Raw genomic sequence first — 21,711 nt, 5'->3', positions numbered from 1 at the left:
TTTCTCGTGGGAACATGGTAGAAACCTGTGGGGAAAAAGCTGGCAATTGCCTGCCGTTGATTTTTCTTTGGCTCACAGGGCTCTATAGGGGGTGAAAAACCTTTTTCTGTAAAGCCCAGAGAGTAAATATTTTTGGCTTTGCAGACCATACAGTCTGTGACAATTACTCAACTCTGCCATTGGAGTGCAAAGGCAGACTCTCTTAAGAAGTGAGAGTGGCCATCTTCCAAAAATTTTATTTATAGACACTGAAATTTGAATTTAATAAAATTTTCATGTGTCACAAAATATTATCTTCAGTTTTTTGCCCATGATTTACAAATATAAGAAATAGGCAGAACACTGGATTTGGCTCCTGAGCTGAGCTTTGCTGACCCTCTAAGGCTGTCAGACGAACCTGAACTCTGCCATTGACAATTTGTTGAGTTTTCAGCTATATTCTTCTTATCCTCTTTTATGGACTCTGTTGCTTCTTTCAAAGCCTGTTAAAGGTGATTAGTTCCTCTGTCCATCTTTCATAGGTTGTTTTTGTCCTATTGTGGAATTTAGTCCACCTGGAGACTTTGCAAACCCACTCAAGAGAAGCAGTGAGTTAGTTTACAGATTATACAGGTTTGTTCTGTGAGGGTGACATCAATGTTTTCTCGCACCTTCCCACATCTTAAGTAGAAGACTCATATGTGTTTGTTAACTTGTAGCACTGAGACATTTTAATCAAAATTAATTAAGATCACTGACTGTCTACTTTATTTTACCCTTTGTCTTCCTTTACTAAGGCTGCTCTAACAAATGCCACTAGCTAGTGTCTTAAACACTAGAAATTTATTTCCCACTGTTCTGGAGGCTGGAAGTCTAAGTTCTAAGTGTTGACAGGCTTAGTTTCTCCTGACACCTCTCTTCCTGGCTTACCGATGACTATTTCTCATCAAGTCCTCACATGGTCTTTTCTCTGTAGGCACACACATCTTCCTGGTATCTTTCTATCATAAGAACAATAGTTCTGTAGGATTAAGCCCCTACCCATATGATCTCATTTAACCTTAATTACTTCTTTACACACCTTATCTTCAAATACAGTCACACTGGGGATTAGGGTTTCAATGTATGAATCTTGGGAAGAAGCAATGCAGTACCTAATATCCTCTGTTACATTTAAGCTGAACTGACCCTGGGCATAGTTTAGATCTAGCTAAGGGAACCCCAATCTGAGACTGTATTTCATTCCAGTTTAGTGGTGTGTTTTTAAGTAGTTTACTGTCACTTCTGTGTATAAATTTTTTCTACATATCTTGCAGGAATATTCCCACCACCTAACGTCATAGTAGGAAAGCCTGATCAGAGATTCTATCACATGCATGTATGGGCTGGGATTATTTAACTAGTGATCTGCACACTAAATGATGACTCACTATGGGTGCTAGCTCTAAGAAGTTCACAATTTTTTGAGAAACCAAAATATAACTGCCCCCTCCAAAGGTTAAATTGCTTAACATCTAACAGAATTTAAGTCCTGAGTTTACTCTTCCACTTATTTACCAGTCATGTAGCATATCATTTCTAGCTTAGAAATGAAATGTTGAAAAAGATGCTTATGTCTACTTTGTTTTCTACATAAATGTGTTTGCAAAGACTGATGTATGACTACTGTCCCTAGTTGCTCTGTCATTTGACTCCTGTTTACATTTGCTGCCCATGAGTCTGTGGTAAATTGCAGCCTTCTCTTCTTCATAAGCAAAAAGAAATAATTTGGCTTAAACTGGATCACCATAATGTTAATTGTTTTGTTATCTACCCACTGTGCTCTGCAGCAATATGCTTAAAGTAAAGCTATGGTGTCATGTTTTGATAATCGTTTTTAACTTTTAAAGATTTACTAGATTAGAGAATATCTGTACCAATCTTTAAAAAAGACTGTATCTTAACTATCATAAACAAAAAAAATATTAAACAGCTATTTATTTGATGATAAGGGTAGTTGATGTAGTTATCATCATTCAAACACTCCTATATAATTCCCCTAAAAAACATGCCGATATTATCTGAAGCAATATTTCTAATTTTTTCAAATTATTTCTTTCAAATCCAGAATCTCCTATTTAAAGAAAAAAAATACTATTTGTGGCTGCAAAGGATGGGGGAGGGACCTTTGGCGAGAAGTAGCTTTTTGGAGAAATAAGTACTTCAAATTTTAACCAGTAAATTTTAACTTCTCCATCAACACAACTTGCTTTATTAGAGAGAAAAGCTTTATTTCAGTAAAATACAAATAACCCTACTTGAGATTGGAGGGCCAAATTGAAGTGTAGTATTTGTTATTTCTACCACCACAAGTAAAACTGGAACAACTAGGGAGGAAGTTATTTTGATGATGTGCAGGGTTAAACAGAGAGAATGCAGGTCATTTTCATATGGGCTTCAAGACTAATAGTAATACAACTTGAGTTTAGGGCCAACTTCTTCTGTCAGAAGATACACGCAACCCTCACTGATGTTGCGTGTGAGAGAGTAAGGACATTGGTTGGACCTTTGTTGGTAAACAGATGTGGTCCAGAGACACATGTGAGCTGTAGATATGGTTCAATAGGAAGGTGACATCTTTTACCCAGTCACTTTTCTAACTCCAATCATGCTCTCAGGTTAATGTAGCCAAACATAGGACTTAAGAGTTTAAGAAAATCAAGCTTTTCTCAGATGTAGTGAAATCTCCCATCAGAAGGGATTTAAAGTCATTCAGTGAGCAATTTTAAATACCCAAAACATCTTCAAAATGACTCCCTTTGTTAACATGGTATTTCTGAGCATCTAAATCAAGCCAAAATAAACCCAAATATTTTTGTTTAACCAAGCCACCCCCTCATTAGTTCAAGCAATGATTCTTTGCGCAGTTAGAGGGAAGTATGTGATTTGATTTTGTGACCTTCTACTTTAATTCTGAGTATTGCATGCCATTCCTGTTTCAAAAATGAAATTTACTGTTTCAGAAATCACTCCTAAGACTTTATTGTTTCATATTAGAATAATTGGAGCTAGATGACTCTACATCAAGTTTGAGGATTAAAACCATTTTCTCTACAATATTCTTTGTATCTAATTTAAAGATATAACAGAAACAAAATGTAAAGTGTATTACTCAAGGCCCTCTCAGCCACTCATTTCTGCTACTGAAAGAAGATTCACATTTTCTGTCATTAATTTACTTGGGAAGTATCTATTGAACTCTAAGTATGTGTAAAGATGGGTAAGGAGAAGATAGATAGAAATTGATTTGGACAGTTTAAACTTCCAAACCACATTGTTCCAAGATTGTAATCCAAGATAATAGCCCCAATCTTCTCATTTAAGATTTACTCTGTAGATAGATAAATGTAATATTCCTGCATCTAGTATAACTCAGACAAAAATAATGACCATCCAATATATGTTTTCCATAAGACAGAGGCTGTTGATGTGATCAGCACAAATGACTGTTCATGTGGTTTCAATCATTCATAACTTATTAAGAGCAAAGTCTGTTATAGAGGCCAAAGGCCAGGGTTCAGTAGACTGGCCATTGCATATTAAATGTTTAGACAACTCTGATGCAAAAAATGATGTCTGAATACAAAAGTAGCTCAATTTCCAGTTCATATTTAGAATCTGAAATTACTGCGAAGGTGAGTTTGATGGAACTGACTTCCCCTCGCATCCTAAATCAGCATTGCCATTATCAATTTTCTTCCTGAGACCTCTGGCTCTGCTTGGCTGTATTTACAATGCTGTTTGCATCCTAAGTTTGCTTTTTATGTTTACCATAGACTGTGAGCTATAATGTCAGGCATAGTCATTCAGGCGTTTAGGTTTTTGAAGTATCACTGTGCCTAGAAGCTAATAAAGGAGGGGCAAATCTGATAAATATGGCAAATAGGTAAGTAACCATCTCATTGTCTTAAAGATTTTCCTGACATCCAGGCTAAATTTTCTTTTCTGCAAGTTCATCTTCACTTTTTTGTGTCTGTTTGAAACTGTCGTTGCCTCAGAGACAGTCTTTTTTAGATTCTTGGTCAATATCATAACCTTCAGCATTTTCATATAAAGCCAATAACAAATTGATAAGATCAATCAGGACATATGGAGAAAGAAGGCATCGTCCTACTGTATTTTTTTTCATATACATAATAAAGTCACAATATGTTCATGCATACATGCTATCATATCACACAGATCTGTCTAGTACAATTGCATGATCACATTCCCAAGAAACACTTTTAGAACTCTCATATTCTGTGCCAAGGCCTCTTTTTCAACATCACTTGAGATCCTTGTAGCAAGGACACTCTCAGGCACTCTAGTGCATGGGCAAGCCTGCAAGTGCAAAGGATCCTTGACCCATGGGGACTGCTGGTCCCAAGGTACAAAGGTACATTTTGCATGAATTCTCATCTAGCCCACAGGAGAGCTGAGTCCCAATTGCCCACAGCCGTAACCGGCTTGATCTCAATTCTTAGACTGGCTTTCCCTAGTTCTGCCATAACTTCCTATTGCCCTGCTCCTTGTCTCTTTGGTTAAATGCCCAAGTAAAGCAGCTGTGCTCAAATATTTGTCTTTTTTCTGCTCTCTGGAGGATATTCAGGTTAAGACCAACTAAAGTTTTTGCAGGCAAGCTTAATGTCTCTAATAATGAGGATACCAAAGATTAATTTTTTTATATAATTTGAGTTAAAACAAGGGGGAGCAATAAAGACAACCACCACAGCAGCCATGCATACTGGTGGGCAAATGTACTAGATGACATGATTTTGAGCAGACAGGGGACTATTAAAGAACTCATGTGGAAAGTTAGGCCCCATGGCCAAAGTAAGAGAAGTTCAAGTTAGTCAACTCCTAGAAGCTAGAGTGGGCCAAATCCTTGACATCATATATTCCTTTAGCTAGTATTCATTGCAGATACCTAAATAATTACTATTCCATTAACAGTAATTTTGTAAGTGAATTCAAATCTTTACTTTGTCAGGTCAATAAATATTTTAACTCAAATCCTTCTGATACGCCCTCTTGACTTAGGATTGGTGAGTTTCAAAAATATTTGTCTCTTTGTCAAAATAACTGTAAGGGTTTATGAGTCTAGAAAGTTGGGCAATAGCTCAAAACTCGTAGTCAAGTACTTTGACTCTTAAATTGCTCCTAAGTGCTACTTGACCTTTGCATTGATTATTCTTCCCATATACTGATGGACAAAGGGAAATGAGTAACACTTAGGAGAAAAAAATCAATATACAACTACTCTAAATCATATACAAAGCCCATTGCCATTCTTAGTAAAGTGAAATGTGGACAAGAGGCTACTCTGAAATGTAATGTTGGGCTCTCAGCACAATAATCTTAATGATTTAGACTGCATTAACAAAATAAACAAAATTTATTTCCTACATTAATGAAAAACTATTTATCTTTATGTCTATTTTTATAGTAACAAGCTTGTCTAGAAGACCAAAGCTGTCTAACCCTTTTGGAAATAGAAAGGCCAGCAGGTAGAAAGTCTAAGCTTTGAGATGGCTCACCTAAAGCATAACGATATTTAGAAAGTAGAAATTCACCTGTATTGAGGATCTCTGTTGCACCACTCTCCTTTACTGTTATAGAGGCTGAATAACAGCTTCTTAAAAATCAGTAAATTCTTAGAACCAGTAAATGTTACCTTATTTGGAAAAAGGGTTTTTGCAGATAGAATGAAGTTAAGGATCTTGAGAAGGGGAGATTATCCTGAATTAACCAGATGGGCCTGAAATGCAATTACAAATTTCTTTAAAATGAAGAGACAGATGATTATACAGAAAGAGATAAGAAGAACACGTGGTCATGGAAGTAGAGATAAAAGTGATGCTGCCACAAGCCAAGGAATGAGACCAACCCTAAGAGCTAGAAAGATAAGGAATAGATTCTCCTCCACATCTTCCACAGGGAGCTCAACCCCACTGACATAGATTTCATATCAGTTTACTGATTTCAGACTGCTAGCTTTCACAACTATAAGAGAAAAACATTCTGTTGTTTTAAACAAACAATTTGTGGTTGTATTTTACAACAATCACAGAAAACAAATACACATGTGTTATCACATTTAATCCTCACTACTTTTTTCAGAGATGAGGGAAACAAGGGTCAGAATAAATGTCCTCAGTTATCTGACAAATAAGTGGCAGAAAAAGTCAAGCTGAATTGAAACCCAAAGTCTAATTTGTTTTCTCACACTCTATTTCCCAGCCATGCAGACCTATTCAAAAGCCTTTTCCCTTCTCCCTGTGGCCCATATTCTGCTACCTATACCAGATGTCCTCTCATACTGGATTTCCAGGACACAGGTCTCTTAGTCTTCTATCCTGACCTCCACCCTTGACTTATGGGTCCCATTTACATGTTCTTTTACTCTGGTCTTGCTCATGAAGTTGTCCTTTGGTTTGTTTCTCTTCACCAGACTCTAAGTTATCCTATGGCAGGGTCTCTGCCTTTTTCTTTGCCTTACCTAGTATCATGCAGTCTGTGTTCAAAAATATTTGTGAATTAATAATTATGTCACATTAACTCCTAAGTAAACACAAGAATAAATTAGTTAACATGAGTGAGAGAGAGCACTTTGGAGTTTCATGTTTGAACATGAGCCAGAGGCATCATTTTTACATCTCTTGATGCTGCCTCAGTTTCGTCAGGGATAAATGGGTATCATAATCATATCTACTATATAGAGAGAGTGTGACTATGAAGTCAGTTAATACATATAAAGCGCTTGGAGCAATAACTGGCACAGACTCAGAACTTTGTACTTTTTCTCTATTTTTAACTTTCATTACATCTCTTTTGTTTGTAAAGAAGAAAGACTTTGGGCCTCCCCTGGTATTGCAGAGGTTGAGTGCTGGGCTGCGAAGCTGCAAGCAGCCTCTGCAGCGCTGGTTCCATCCCCAGTCGCCAACGAAGTACACTGCTGAGGGGAGCAGCAGGCGTGGCAGGAGAGGTCTGCGCGCCATGTGGGACCTGGACCCTCGACGGTCCCACATGGCGCGCAGACCTCTCCTGCCACGCCCGCTGCTCCCCTCAGCAGTGTACTTCAGTCCTTCTGCCTGTTCTGCTCCCCACTCTGGCTCTGGTGAATTCTCTCACCCTTCCACACTTCTGACTGTACCAAGTACTTGTATAAATAAATAAAAATAATAAAAAAAAGAAGAAGAAAGACTTTTCTGGAGAGAAAATGACCTAAGAAGTTTTAAAGCTGTAACTGTTTTTTATAGTTTTGTGATTTGGCAAAATACAGAACCATTTCAAAATTTAACTTTGAAATGAATACTTAGCTCAACAACAGGAGTAAGATCAAACTGGAAAAGCCAGTGCCTATACAGTTTGTCACTCAAACCAAGAAGGACAACAGAAACACTAAGTCACACCATTGTGGAAAATACTGAGTTAGAGTCCCAAGAAATGAATCTTATTGACTCTGAGTCTTAATGCTGTATTAATCTTTCAATATTTTGATATTTCTAGATTAGCCTTTGCCAGGAACTCAGTCTACCACTTCAGTTCTCACTGATGAATAAAGTAGATTAATTTGAAACATGTGGAGAAGAAAGAGCAAGTCTTTTGTTTGCATGTATGAGAACCTGACATTGTTTTTAATTGATTCACAAGTTTTTATATAATAAGTGAAAACTGAGACTTTTCAGGAGATATGCAGATGAAAGAATAAACACACTAAAATGTTTTGAGGATGGTTTTTGTTTTATCTTCATTTGTTTCTGGTCTCACAAAGTAAACACAAGATTTTCTTACAATAAACACACACTCTTCCGGGGACAAAGATGCGTGACTTGAGACGTAGGATGCAGAGACCACTGACTGAAATTAGCAATCAAATGCCCCATGTAATTTAGGGACATTAGTAACTTGAAAATAAATGATACCAATATAGTTCTATAACTTTGCTTGCATCCTATAATTGTTGCCCTGGGCTGCAGCTCAGGTATTGGTGATACTAAACAGAATGTGCCAGTCTATTTCTTCCCTCATTAGGTTCACTGTGCACAAGATCCCCTGGACCAGGGACTCTATATTTTATTCAAGAGAATATTCATTGATTGACATAATCTATCATCATTGCAGACACTGAGGCACATGTTCATACCAGAAAAGGTTAAAATGCCTGATCTATTATATATCCCAAAGGTTTTGTCCAGAAGCAATACCAAGGGGACAGACCTAAGGACATCCAATGATTCTCCCCATAGTGAGCCATATTTGGTATAGAGTTAATACACTATTGATAAATTAGAAAAACGGTTAAAATACAAATAGAGCAGAACTCTAGCAGCAGTCCGAATGGAATGATGAATGGATTCAAGAGGTATTTTAGAGGAAAAGTCACAAGATGTGTGAGCTGACTGGATGCAGCATGTGTGATGGTTTTATGGAGAGATGGGTTAGAGAGGATCTGAAGATCTCAGTTAAGAAAAATGGGTAAGTGGTGATGCCATGAACTAGTAGGGAAAATGCAGGAGGCAAAGGACAAAGGGACTGGAACTACCAGGGGAAGAGGGAAAAGAATTTGCTTCTGAAAATGATGAATTTGAGGTGCCTTGAAGGTCCAGCATATAGATGGAAATTGAGATTCATGTTGAGAAAAGTGGTAGGGCTATTGCTTGAGATTTGTTTTACTTGGAAACATGTAGTTATTTTTGATAGTTCTGTACATTGAACAATGTATGTTCTCACCCTTTTTACATTCTACCTGCACTACAACTCTGTAGGAGTAAGCCAAGCAAATTTTCCATTTTACATAAGAGAAAACTGAAACTCAGAGAGGTTAAATAATTTGCTCTGAGGCCACACTGGAAGATAATGCCAAGCCCAGAACCAGATTTATACTTTCTGAAATTTATGCTGACATTTCCTAGACACTGAGCAGTGGGAAATTGAAATACTATATTTATTGTTTGCAAATATAGATCAGATATGTTGCAAAAAGGTGATACATAAAACTATGCAAGCTGATAAACTTCCCTTAGGGACTCTATTATATGGGCCTTTAGAGGAAAAGGAAATAAGGAAGGAAAGAGGGGGAAAGTGGTTAGAGAGGTAGAAGGAGAAGCATGAAGGAGGTGGGTCACAGAAGAAAAAAGAGGAAGAAATTCAAAGGGCTATCAGCAACAATTGAAACAATAATTCTTCTCCAGTTCCCTTCCATTTCTCATGCCAGTCTTTTTCAGAATGGGCATAGATGACTTCTCAGTTAGATGCAACAGAAGTCCTGCCCAAGTACACAAAACAGATATGTTTTTGTCTCCAGCTCTTTGGCTACACTAGGAAAGATTCAACTTGAGGGTTATTTGAATGGATTTTACATACAACTTCCCAGGGATAAAGCCATCAGTGAATTTGACAAAATTCCATGTGTAACCTTTAGTCACAGATCAATGTGGAGAAACATACTTTTACACGTAGCTCACACCAGAGAGGTCATGTCTACACAAAAGCAAACAGATGTTTTGGCAAAGAGAAGAGCCTCCACATGTTGAGCGGCAATTCCTGGTGCAAACCAAGTCCCACCGTTTCCTCGTCTTTGTTTTCAGTTTTATTTTAAAGCATTTGTTTCTGAAATACAGAGGTAAGTTTTTCAGACAGAGACCTGATTTTCAGAGTCAGGCTTCCTGCTAAAGTGGGCAAACAATTATAGAAGGAAAGGAAAATGGGTCAGTGAAATCAATCAACAATTTTATTTTGAGTGTTTTCCACATATAGAACAACATGCTTGGCACTGTGGGGATATGAATGCATAAAAACAGTCTTCAAGTTCCTTTTCTTGAAATAATGGTGCCCACCAAACATTTGATCTGCTCTGCTGCAATTCTCAGCCCTCTTGGAGTTAGGCAAGACCATATGTCTACTAGCTCTGCCAATGATCTGCAAATGGAAGGAAGGCCAAAACATACAAGAGCTGGCTCATTACTTTCCTTGTTTCTCTTCCCCTTCCTTGACAACCAAGAAGACTGTACTAGATGGTACAGAGCCAAATGGGAGAGCCACCACTTGTTGGAATTCGGAGTAACTGTTTGGATCTGATCTTCCTGCTATCTCACATTGGACATTTAGTGTGATAAATAATTTTTTCTAAATAAGCCACTGAAATTTTGTTTTATTTATTTATATTTTACATCAAAATATTCAACATCACTTATAAACCACTGAAATTTTGAAATTGTTACTGAAGAGAAACCTGACCTATCCTGACCGATACACTTACCTTTCTGGAGCTCACTCTCTAGTGCAAGTAGATAAGCACACAACTTAAAAAAAAAAAAAAAAAAAAAAACTTCAATTGGGTGATAACACATCCCCAATCATACATATACTCTTGTTAAATGCTTGTTATATATCAATTAACAACTGTTAATTATTTTTAGCACATCCTTTCACTTTCAAATGTAGCCTGGTTTAGATGATAAATTGTATGATCACCCTATATAGAGAGATGATAGCCTATAATAAATTGTATAGGAGACACATAAATATAGCAGTAGGAAGAGAAAAGACAACCTCGTAACTGAAACTTAAAGAAAAACAGAGCTCTGCTAGGCAGATTCTGGGACAGGTGAACTTTAGAGTGAAGGCCATTCCAACAGCTTTCATTTTGATCCTAGGTCCAAGGCAAATGGACTAGGATATTTTGGAGAATAGTAAGCAGATTAAGTGGAGTATGGTAGGGATGGGGGAAAAGGAGTGGAGAGAAGAGAGAAACAGGAAGATTGACTGGTAATATTACTGAGGGTTTTGTAGACCCAGGTGAGGATATATATTAAATCAGTAGGTGATGAGTTCATTGGGGAGCTTCACACTGTATTTGACTTCCAAATTCGCTCTTCATCTCACTTTTAACTTTCTGATCCAGATCTCGGATTACTCAGTTCATAAAATAGACAAAGGTATATATTACTGAGATTGAGAGACTCATGATTAATATAAAAGTATTTTTTAATTTTTATTTATTTATTTTTAAGATTTATTTATTTATGCATACGAGAGCTGGGGTATGGCCAGAGGTGCGGGAGTGAGAGGATTCACCAGAGACAGAGTGGGGAACAGAACAGGCAGGTTGACTGAAATATACTGCTGAGGGGAGCAGCGGAGTGAGACAGGAGAGGTTTATTGCACCATGTGGGTTGCTCTCTGGCTGGCCAGGGATCAAACTCATGCTGCAGAGGCTGTGGATTGCTTCACAATGCTGTGCTTAACTCCTTATGCTACCAGAGAGGCCCAAAAGTATTTTTTTAAAAGGATGACCCAGCAAGAATGGAATGGCTGTTCACTTAAGTCTGTGGTAAAGGCACTGCATTCTATGTATGAAAATGAATATCCTGCCAAACTCTAAAATATTGTACAAAGAAAAATAATTACAAATAAGACATAAAATATGTTGTATTTCAGTTTACATGGGACAGACAGTTCAAGCCTATGGTACTAGAGTTCTTTTTTACCCTCAAAAGTATCTCAGGTTGGATGGGTGATATCTGTGGGCACTGTCTCATTTGAATTCTGTCTCTGCCATTTGCCAATGGTGACCTTGGACAAGCTACTGAACACTTTGAAATTTCAGTTTCCTCATTTGCAGCATGAAGATTGTTCATAGAATGTTGTGAGGATCATTTAAGTGAATGCATGTTAAATACTAAGGATAATGCCTGGCACATTTCTTGATTTTCTCACATTTAATTAGACCTGGTTTGAACCTCCATCTATTAAAATGTGGTGGAAAGCCCAATATCAGTAATTTGGGAATTCCTCTCCTTCTCCCTTGGAGAGTACATGATCCTCAGAAATAATACATTTTAGGAAGGGGCTTCTACATCTTAACTAATGGTTAAGAATTATCTTGAGATATGCTTAGCAAAACCCAAATGAATTTACATGTTTTGAAATAATATAAAAGATTCTTTAAAAAGAAAAATATTGGATGGTCTCACTCATAGCAGGTATTTAGAAAACCTAAATAAGGGACCAGGAAAAAGACTAATTATGATAAAGAAGAAATCAAAATCAACAAGCAACTATAAACCAGAGATACACTAATGGGGGGAGAGGGGAGGAGGGAGGAGAGGAGGGATTAGGGCCAAAATAAGGGGGGTGGGAATTGTACAGGGAATATAACCAAAATGAAAATGCATACATTGTTCAAAAATGAAAAATATAAGAATTATATAAAATAAAATTAATTTTTTTTAAAAAATACAGTAACTTGATTCTGACAAAATAGAAACTTTGCTGTATTCTCCATTTGTACTATTATTATAAGTTGCATCATATATGTTAAAAACCCAACAACACAGTTACAGTTACTACTGAAAAAAATAAATGATTTATTTTCTGGGAAAAAGAAAAGAAAAAAGAAATCCATTCTCCCTCTCCATTTTAGCTCTATCTTCTCTGTGTTTCTACTCCATCATGATCCCATCTTTAGTTACACACTATACAGTTAGTGCTCTAGTTGTTTCCTATCTATCATCTTCCCCAATTTTAGTGAAAAATTCATGTAAGGAAGGTAGAAACTAAAGTGCTATGTGATGCTGCTCAGGTCCTACCATACAGGAGTAGTGGGAACAGAATGTGACGTGTTCCCTGCTCTCCAGTTCTGGTCCCTGATGCAGAGCTGTGGCTGCCAGAGGAGGGGCACTTTTTTCAAATCTGCACAGAGTCCACTTGTGAATATAAACAAAACCACAGAAGTATGCATTTTAAAAGGCTGAATCTTTAGATGTGTGAATTATATTGCAACTTCAAAATATGCTGTTTCAAATCATTGGATATCTTGGATTTCGTTCAAGAGTCATGAATTATTGTTAATGCATTTTTAGAGATAACGCTAAACCTAGGACTAGAGACTGAGAGAAATGTTCTGTAGGACATCAATCCGTTGGTTGCTAAATATCTCCTCACTCTGCCACCCTTCCCTAAACAACATATATATTTTGTATTAAACTTCCATCTCATGTCATTGTAGTTATTTTTTCCAAATTGGCTTAGCCTAGTTATCCAACTATAACATGAAGACATTTTCCTTTTCAAAAAACTTACAAAATAGGTAAACCTTTAAGATTACTTATTTTTTTAAAGATTTATTTATTTATTTATACAAGCACTGGGGACAGTCAGAAGCGCAGGAGGGTGAGAGAATTCACCAGAGCCAGAGCAGGGAGCAGAGCAGGCAGACTGACCAGACTGACAATGTACACTGTTGAGGGGAGCAGCAGGCACAGCAGGAAAGGTCTGCGAGCCATGTGGTACTCTCACCCGGCAGCCGGGGATCGAACTGGTGTTGCAGAGGCTGCAGGCAGCTTCGCAACCCAGCGCTCAACCACTGTGCCACTGGGGAGGCCCTAAGATTACTTATTGACATTCATTTCTCATAGGGTTTCCATTAAATAGTTGAGATTCCTGTAACTTAAAACATGGTGACATTCACAAAAATTGATTTGTTTTTCTTTTCAATATGAAACAAACAAACAAAAAAATGACTATGAATGAGTCTTCTGAAAGTAGTTGCAAACTGGCAGCTTCAGAGCACCATCTGGCCTGCAAAGGTATTGGGTCTAGAATTGCAGAATATTTTGTAAATTAAAAAAATATATAAAAATTCTGATTTTTTTGGCTTCTATAGAAAAAAATTGAAAGGCATAGAAGTACAAACTCTATTTTTCCTACAAGAAGATAATAAGCTGGAGGTAAGAAGCAGCTGCGCCCTTTGGATGGGGCATTTGGTCTCTATTTTGTGATAGTCCCTGCCATTCCCTATTGCATCTCTCATTCAGCTCCATGCATACATTTACATCAAATCCCTGATTCTATAGGAATTTGAGTTTATGAATTTTTTTTAAATTTTGAGTTTATCAGAATTTTTAATATTTCCTATTCTTCTGTTCCCTTCCATTTCTTTTATTCATTTCTATCTCTCTTCCTTCCTTTTTCTCTCTCTCCCTATCTCCCTTCTCTCTTTCTTTCCCCTTATTTATTTATAAATACAAACTTGTGTTTGTCACCTAATTACCTCAAATACAGAAACTGGATTTAGATATATCAATCCCTTTATTTTTTGGTCAGTAAAGCCACAAACACACATATGTAGAAACTCCCCAATATAACTCTATATGAAGAATAGAGAGATTCACTCCTTTCTGTATTATATAAAAATAAGAACTTTTATTATCACGTTAATGATAAAAGTGTCTCTATTTCTTGTCCCACTCTAACTAAATCAACCAGAAGAATGACTTTCTCTATTACATTATTCAAGCAGAAGCACAAAGCAGAGTCATCGAGATCATAGTGTGGCCAATGGGAAGGGAAAAGGTGTGCTATTTTTTACTTAAAAGGTAAGTAAGAGGTATGTTTTTCTTTCTTTTTTTTTTTTAAAGATTTATTTATTTAGTTATACAAGAACCAGGGTACAGGCCAGATGCGTGGGAAGGTGAGAGGATTCACCAGAAAGAGAGTGGGACGCAGAACAGGCAGACTGACGAAATACACTGCTGTGGGGAGCAGCGGGCAAGACAGGAATGGTCTGCTCACCATGTGGGACCCTCGCCGGCCCTCTGTGATAGAACCAGCACTGCAGAGGCTTCAGACAGCTTCACAGTGCTGCGCTCAACCCACTGCACCCCTGGGAAGGCCTAGGGGTATGTTTTTCATGCTGTATTTTTAATATGTATTTCCTAATGTAAAATACTTCATATATGTGGTGTATCAAGTTTTGCCTCTTAGGGATAAATGACTGCATTCTTACTAAAGACTGCCAAAACCCTAACATTCATCATTATTTTTCCAGCTTTCCTGAGATATTGTGTAAATTTTGGGGTACACTGTGATGATCTGATATACTTACATACTGAAAAGTAATTAACACAAAAAGGGTAGGTAACAACTACATCACCTTACATAATTGCCTTATATTTTACAGTGAGAACATTTAGAACATTTAAGATCTATTTTCACAGCAACTTTCAAGTGTTATCCACTATGGTCACTATGATATACACTATTCCTCTGAGCCTATTTATATTGTAACTGGAAGTCTGTACTTTTTTAAGCAACATCTCCCCTTTTCCCCCACTCCCAAGCCCTGGCAACCACCACTCTGTGTATCTGAGTTTGGCTTTTTGAGATTCCACATATAAGTGAGATCATAGAGGACTGTCTTCCTCTGGCTTAAGTCATTTAGCATAACATCCATTTTGTTTCAGAAGGCAGGAGTTCCTTCTTTTTTATGGCTGAATATTTCTGTGTATGTGTGCATATATGTGATATGCCTATATATGTCACATTTTATCAATTTAACCATTAATGGCCACTCAGATTATTATTATTGTAATATATTATCTAAAAGGAAATATTTGCCATATTAAATTGCAATCTACAATTTTTTACAGAAAATGTCCTTATAGCTCTAATATTCAGAAGTATTAAATGACAGCATAATTCTCAATTAATTCTTAATTAAGTTTACATTGCTAAAAGTTTAAGAATTTTAAGTTTATGCTTTAATTTGCATGATCTTGGTATCATGACTATTCATTTTACCAAATTGCATAAAGCAATTTGCAATGCAATTGTATAAAGCAATTTACATAATTAGTGAGATTTCTTCTCAACCATTCTTCTTTCTCTTTTAAATACAGCATTTAAGTAAACAAATGAAGGTACTCATAAGCTCTACATCCTGTGAAGGAAATACCATTATTCATATTTGCCTATCTTTTGATTACAATCTCTATTATGGGAAAAGTTCTACCATCGCCAAAGCACCAATCACCCTAATTTCATCAAGCATGACACATAGATTACAATGGTCCCTCTATGTGAAAGCTGTACCTTGTCTACAGCCTGTCACACCTCACTGGTAACTACCTTAGGTATATAAATAAAGAGAATAGAAAGCAAGATGAAACACTTCCAGTGCCAGATTGTCAAGGCTGATTTGTGCTTAACCAGAGCAAAACTCCCCTGAAATATTAAGATATGGTTTGGAAGGAACTTTTATAAAGTCACTTCAATTTGCCTGCAGTTCATTACCAATTGCTTTCGATTTGTCCCTTAAGTTCACCTTTCTTGCTGAAGTTGATTTTGAGCATCCATTTTCTGCCAAAACTGAGAGGTCCATTGGACACAATCTAGGTCATATATTCCAATGGCTAGAAGACGTCGAACAGGCAAAGATTTCAGGAAATCAGTAAAAAAGACTCCACATTGGTTGAATTCAGGTATCTCAGTACCTGTATAAAAGACTCCAAAGTAATAATTTTCTGAAAGCTTGGTTGAACATTTTGTATCTTAGAAAATATACCATAAGTAGCAGTAGTGCATAAGTAGGAATATTCTGAAAAGTCTCCCTTAGTTCACTGCAGTATCATATACATGAGAATTTTGGCAAAGATGTAAAACATCCTGATCCACAGAAGCCTACTCATAGAAATGACCCCAAAGCAAGTAAAACCACACTTCTCAGTCTAGCTCAGTGAGTGGGTTCACCAGTGAATCATCAATACAGAATCATCAGACTCTGTATTGACACAGTGACCATGGCTGTGATCTTCCAAGCAGTAGTTTGGGGATATAAAAAAAAAAAAAAAAAAAAAAACCCACAGAAGTTCAGGGAAGGTTCATGCTTGGTTGTTTTGGGTTTCAAGATCAATGAAGGATTGGCACTGCCTATTGGCAACATAGAGTGACACTCCCAGTATCGCCAATGGAGAATATTATGTCCTTGTTTGAACTGTCTGGCCTATCTCCATGTGGTGGGAGTTTGATCTCATGGGTGGTTAGGTGCAAGTGGTAGCACGTAGCTCAAACCAGCTCTGCTTTAATTTCTTCAGGATGCACCAAATTTCCCCACTTTATTGTTTTGGTTTTTTTGCATTGGGGGTTAGGAGGAGGATTGTTCATAATAGTTAACCTTTGTGCACTTTATTGATCCATTACACAAATTAGCCTGTGCCCATTGTTTTGATAGCATACTCAGTTACCCTGGCATTCATTTTTTACAACATTTAAGTTGCAAAATAACATGGATCTTGAAGTTTTACTCACTGTACAACATTGGTCCCAACATTGTGGGTTCTATGTGCAACCCCATGTGTTTACATTTGTGCTGTGTTTACACACTTTTTTCAGACTTGCACATTTCTCTTGTATTGGAGCTAGCTCTTCCATTTCATCGGTGCTTTGCTCATTCTGGATTTGTAGTTTAGAAAGGCAAATGTAAACTGGAGACTTGGTAGTTAGGATCCATGGTGTCACTTCCTGATATTACTGTTAAACAGTGGTCCTTGGTAAGCCATATTCAGAGGGTTCTCACCTTGATGGGACTGAGCAGATATATGGCCCGGACCTCCCACCATCTTTGCTTGAGGTTGTCTACTATTCCCATGTACTCTTATGATGTGACTGTCACAGAGGATACTATCCTAGGAGTACTATGCCTGGAACTTCAGATATAATATATAGGGTTACTAGTTTAGTGTCTGTCATAATAAAATGAATGTGGTAACTGCCTATAGTTTCAATTCCCTCTCCTTTCTCTACAAGGAAGTATTAACTGTTTTAGTTTGTCCTCTTGATTTAACTTGGACTACTGGGATCAAATTTTGCTTTTACTTTTACTTAAATCTCTGGACAAACCACTTCACTTTTCTATATTACAGTTTCCTCACACACAAAATAAAGGTTATAAAGGTTCTTGCTGCATAGGATTGCTGCAAGCATTGCATGCATTAATATTTGTAAAGTACTTAGAGTCGTGCTGACATATTCTAAGATGTGATGACTTTCATTGTCATTATCCTTAATGTTACTATTCCCTTTGTCCTATAGTTGATTTTCCAATAGTTTTTCTAATAAACAATGCTAAGCTAAATGTCTTAGAAGTTAAATCTTCTGCACATCGTTATGTCCTTGGAAGAGATTCTACTTTTAAATGGCTGCTCTAAAGCTATGCACATTTTGAATGCTTTGAGTGATATTACCAAAATGCCTTCCAATAACATCACTTTATGTTTTCATCAGTGGTATATGATTTTTTTTTAAATTAAAATTTAAAAGTCTTCCATGCCAATCAGACACTATAAATTTGTACCTTATTGAGAATTTCAATATATATTTCTTTCATCATTTTTTCTATTATTCAGCATCATTCTCTTGGCACATAGACTAACTGGTGGAAAGTAGATGGCTGATAAGCCATAAAAATGTATGTATGAACTTAATGAATATATACATGTGTATGTGCATAAAAGCATGTCTACACATATTCACATACAGAGTACCTGAATTGTCTGTTCCTGGTTTTATGCTTCTCTTTAGCAATTGAAACATGGGAATTTGGGAGCAAAAACTGAGAAGCTCCAGATTTAGGAGAGGGAACTTAGGATAATTTATAAATATTTAGTTACCTCTCCACTTTTTACAAATGTAGCTTTGTCTAAGTGGTCATGTCCTGTCTTGTGGCTTATGAGATCTATGTCCAGTACCATTGGAGTTCCCACACTGAAAAATATGGTGCCTTATCTATATTGAATTGCTAGCACACCAATTATTTCTTAGGCAAGTCAACTCTTCCCTTGAAATTTCAGTTTTCAGAGTTATAAAATGAGAAAAATACTTGACCCACATATGTCACAGGGTTGTTGTGAAGTAAGAGTCTTGGGAGAGTGTGAACTGCCTTGGGAATGTAGAAGAGCATCCTATTTTGTCTTGCAAAGGTCACTAATGTTCTTCTGTGTGCTGCTGGATTCAAAGGCAGTGGCAATGTTGAATACCTTCTCTTCTCTTTCAGATTGCCCATGGCTGCCAGGTATCAAGTGTTAAAGAAAAAAAAATTATTATATAATCACTTATAAATTATATAAAAACCATTATGGATCATGTTGATTTGAGGTAAATGATTCCAAGCATTTAGTACTTAATATAAAAATGACAAGACTTTGACCTAAGCGATCTCTTGGACCTAATTTGTGTCATAGGCTAATCAACAAACTATAGCCGGATGTTCAGATTTCACTCTTTTCCTTCACCTGTGTTCATTTTGACCATTTCCATGATCTAATATTTCTAAATGAATGGAAACAAAGTAAAAAAAAAAAAACTTCAAATAAGCAATGTAATTCTGGGGGAAAAGGGGAAGAAATTACAGAGTAATACATTATCTGAAGTTCTACTATGAACTTTTTTTTTTGGTATTCATGTCCAATCACCACAGAATTCTGGGAATTAATTTCATTTCCCTCCTAATATGTATTTAAAACATTTGCTATAAACTTTAAAAACACTTAAATCTGAAGCCATGAAAGAATAAGATGAGGACGAATTTTCCATGTGGAGGAGCAGCCAGATCCCCTGATGGTGTCCAGCTGCACTTAACTCTGGGCGGTGCCACTTTTCTCCACAATACCCCCCAAGAAGTACACTCAGGCCAAAGGCAGCAGAAAGGCAAAGAAAAAGAAGATTATTTAAGACAAAACTTCTGGTCTGAAGAACAAGAAAAGAGGAAACAACAGAAGTTTGTCAAGATTGTCACTCATCAAGTTCATCTAGGTCAACAAAAGCCACACCAGAAAGCACAAAGTGAAACTGGAAAGAAAATGACAAAAAGAACCATTAAGAGAGAAATGAGATGTTCACACCTGTAATTGTTGCCCAAATTATAAGTAAAAGTACAGATTCCAAATCCATAGTATGTGCATTCTTCAAGCAAAAAATGTACTAAAGCAGATAAGCATAAGTTTTCCAACTTTTGACTCATAAGAGAGTGTGAAAAGCAAAGTGTTTATATTGATACAAGAGATGAATTTGAAATACATACTATGGATAACTGGAATGAGGAAAAAAATGGAAGAAGTAATGAACAAGAAGTATAGTGAGGTGGAAAAGAAAAAACAAAAACAAAAATAGCAAATAATGTGGGTGCTTTATCTTGATGCCTTTGAAAACAAGAAATATGGCTGGTTTGGGGTTTAACCCGGAGGGGGTGATATTTGCAAGTATATCATGCACTTCCTCCTGAATTTGTAATGAATAAAGATAAAAAGAAAGAAGTTGACTTTCATTAGATGATCTAATTAGATGAAGAAGAGTATTCTGCTTAGGTCCAAATGTTACCAAACTCACTCTAGAATTTTTCTTGCATGGAAGAAAAAAAGAGATTGATAAACTTGAGCAAATTATGTAAAGAAGGAAAGCAGACTTCAAAGCAGGGAAACATTAGAGAACAATGGTTGTGAGGTATTTGAATTTCATCCTGAACTGGTTCAGGAGGAAGAGAAAAAGGAGGAAGCAGATTACACCAATTACACCCAAAACAGATGGTGATAACACTGATGATTCAGTCAGTATAAAGGACACAGATTTAAGCCTGTAAATCCCAAGAAATGTAGATAAGACAGGTATTACTGTAGTCCATCTTGGAAGATCCAGCACATATACTTCAGAAAAGGATGAATGATAAATGAAGTTTCTGGAATAGGGCTGAAAATGGTCAGAGACATGATTTGGAAGAGGACAATGAAGTAGAACAGGAAAATGGAGCCACCTACACTCTTCCTGCTGATGAACATCTGTCTTTTTACTGGGGAAGATTTAGATTCACTAGAAGAAAAGCCAAACACACTAGATTTACAAGAATACATCAAACAAGTCAACAAGAAAATTCTCAGCTCAGCATGAGTTGAAATTGGCATTAATTTTTCCCCACTTAGAGTTCTTTAATAGGATATATATTTCCCATGCTGATTCTGGAGGGCTTACTCGCTTTCAAAAAGAATATTCTCCCTATATATTGTCTTCTCATATTGAGTTCAGAGTAGTTCATGAAAAATTGAAACTATATTAGTCACTGCAGAAAATGATTGATGTTTTTAACTGCTTATTCAAGTAGGAAGTGTAACTGCTTTCCCAGCTTTTGATCTTCACTGGGCATGTTATCACAAGGGCACCATAAATTTAATTTTGAAATATCTTTATTTAATGTAAATTGAATGAGTGACTTTATCATATTTCCTTTGTATTTATATGTTTAAAAGACTGCTTAAAGATATGAGTATGATACTTCATAAAGGAAACTGCACATGCAGATTCAGTATTATGTCAAAGTAATTAGATGGACATTTTAAGTGAAACTTCTTTAATCTGACAGGTTCAGCTGCACTGTCCTGTGTTCAGTTGTTTTAAACTTTTCCCTAAATTAGAAATAAAGAAAATTACACATTAAAATCACCCCCCAAAAAAGGATAAAGAAGTTTAAAATCTGAGCCAATTTCAAACTGATCTACCTTGCCCATGCCTATGTCATTTTAATTTGAACTTTTACTGAATTGTAGTTGTTGAAAGTTAGCCAGCTCCATAGTGACTTACCATTAAAGTTAACAAATAAGAGCAGAACTAGAAAACCTGGTAGTTTTAAAAGTTACACACCGAGTAAATGAGGTTTCCAAGTTCCAAGTATCCCAAGGTCTTCAGGTGCAGGGACCTCTTCCATCAAGCCTGTGTTTAGTACATGTGTGAAAAGAACTGGCAAGATTTTTCTAAAAGTGAGTGTTTCTGTTTTGTCTACACACTGGCTGCTTACTCAGAAACAAAACAAAACATTCTTGTAATTTTTTCTCCACCTGGAAGGACTGTTGCCGTGTTGTGGAGCCTAGCAGTAGAGGCCCACTG

The 21,711-nt window shown here is 36.7% G+C and overlaps 1 pseudogene; it reads left to right on the top strand.

Moving 5' to 3' along the window:
• Positions 1-19,452: 19,452 nt before the first annotated feature.
• On the top strand, positions 19,453-20,721 carry LOC119260445 (zinc finger CCCH domain-containing protein 15-like; annotated as a pseudogene).
• Positions 20,722-21,711: the final 990 nt, after the last annotated feature.

Source organism: Talpa occidentalis, unplaced genomic scaffold (genome assembly GCF_014898055.3).
Source record: "Talpa occidentalis isolate TD23 unplaced genomic scaffold, MPIMG_talOcc4v2.1 talOcc4.6, whole genome shotgun sequence".
Lineage (NCBI taxonomy): Eukaryota > Metazoa > Chordata > Mammalia > Eulipotyphla > Talpidae > Talpa > Talpa occidentalis.
This window is presented reverse-complemented; position numbering and strand designations above follow the sequence as displayed.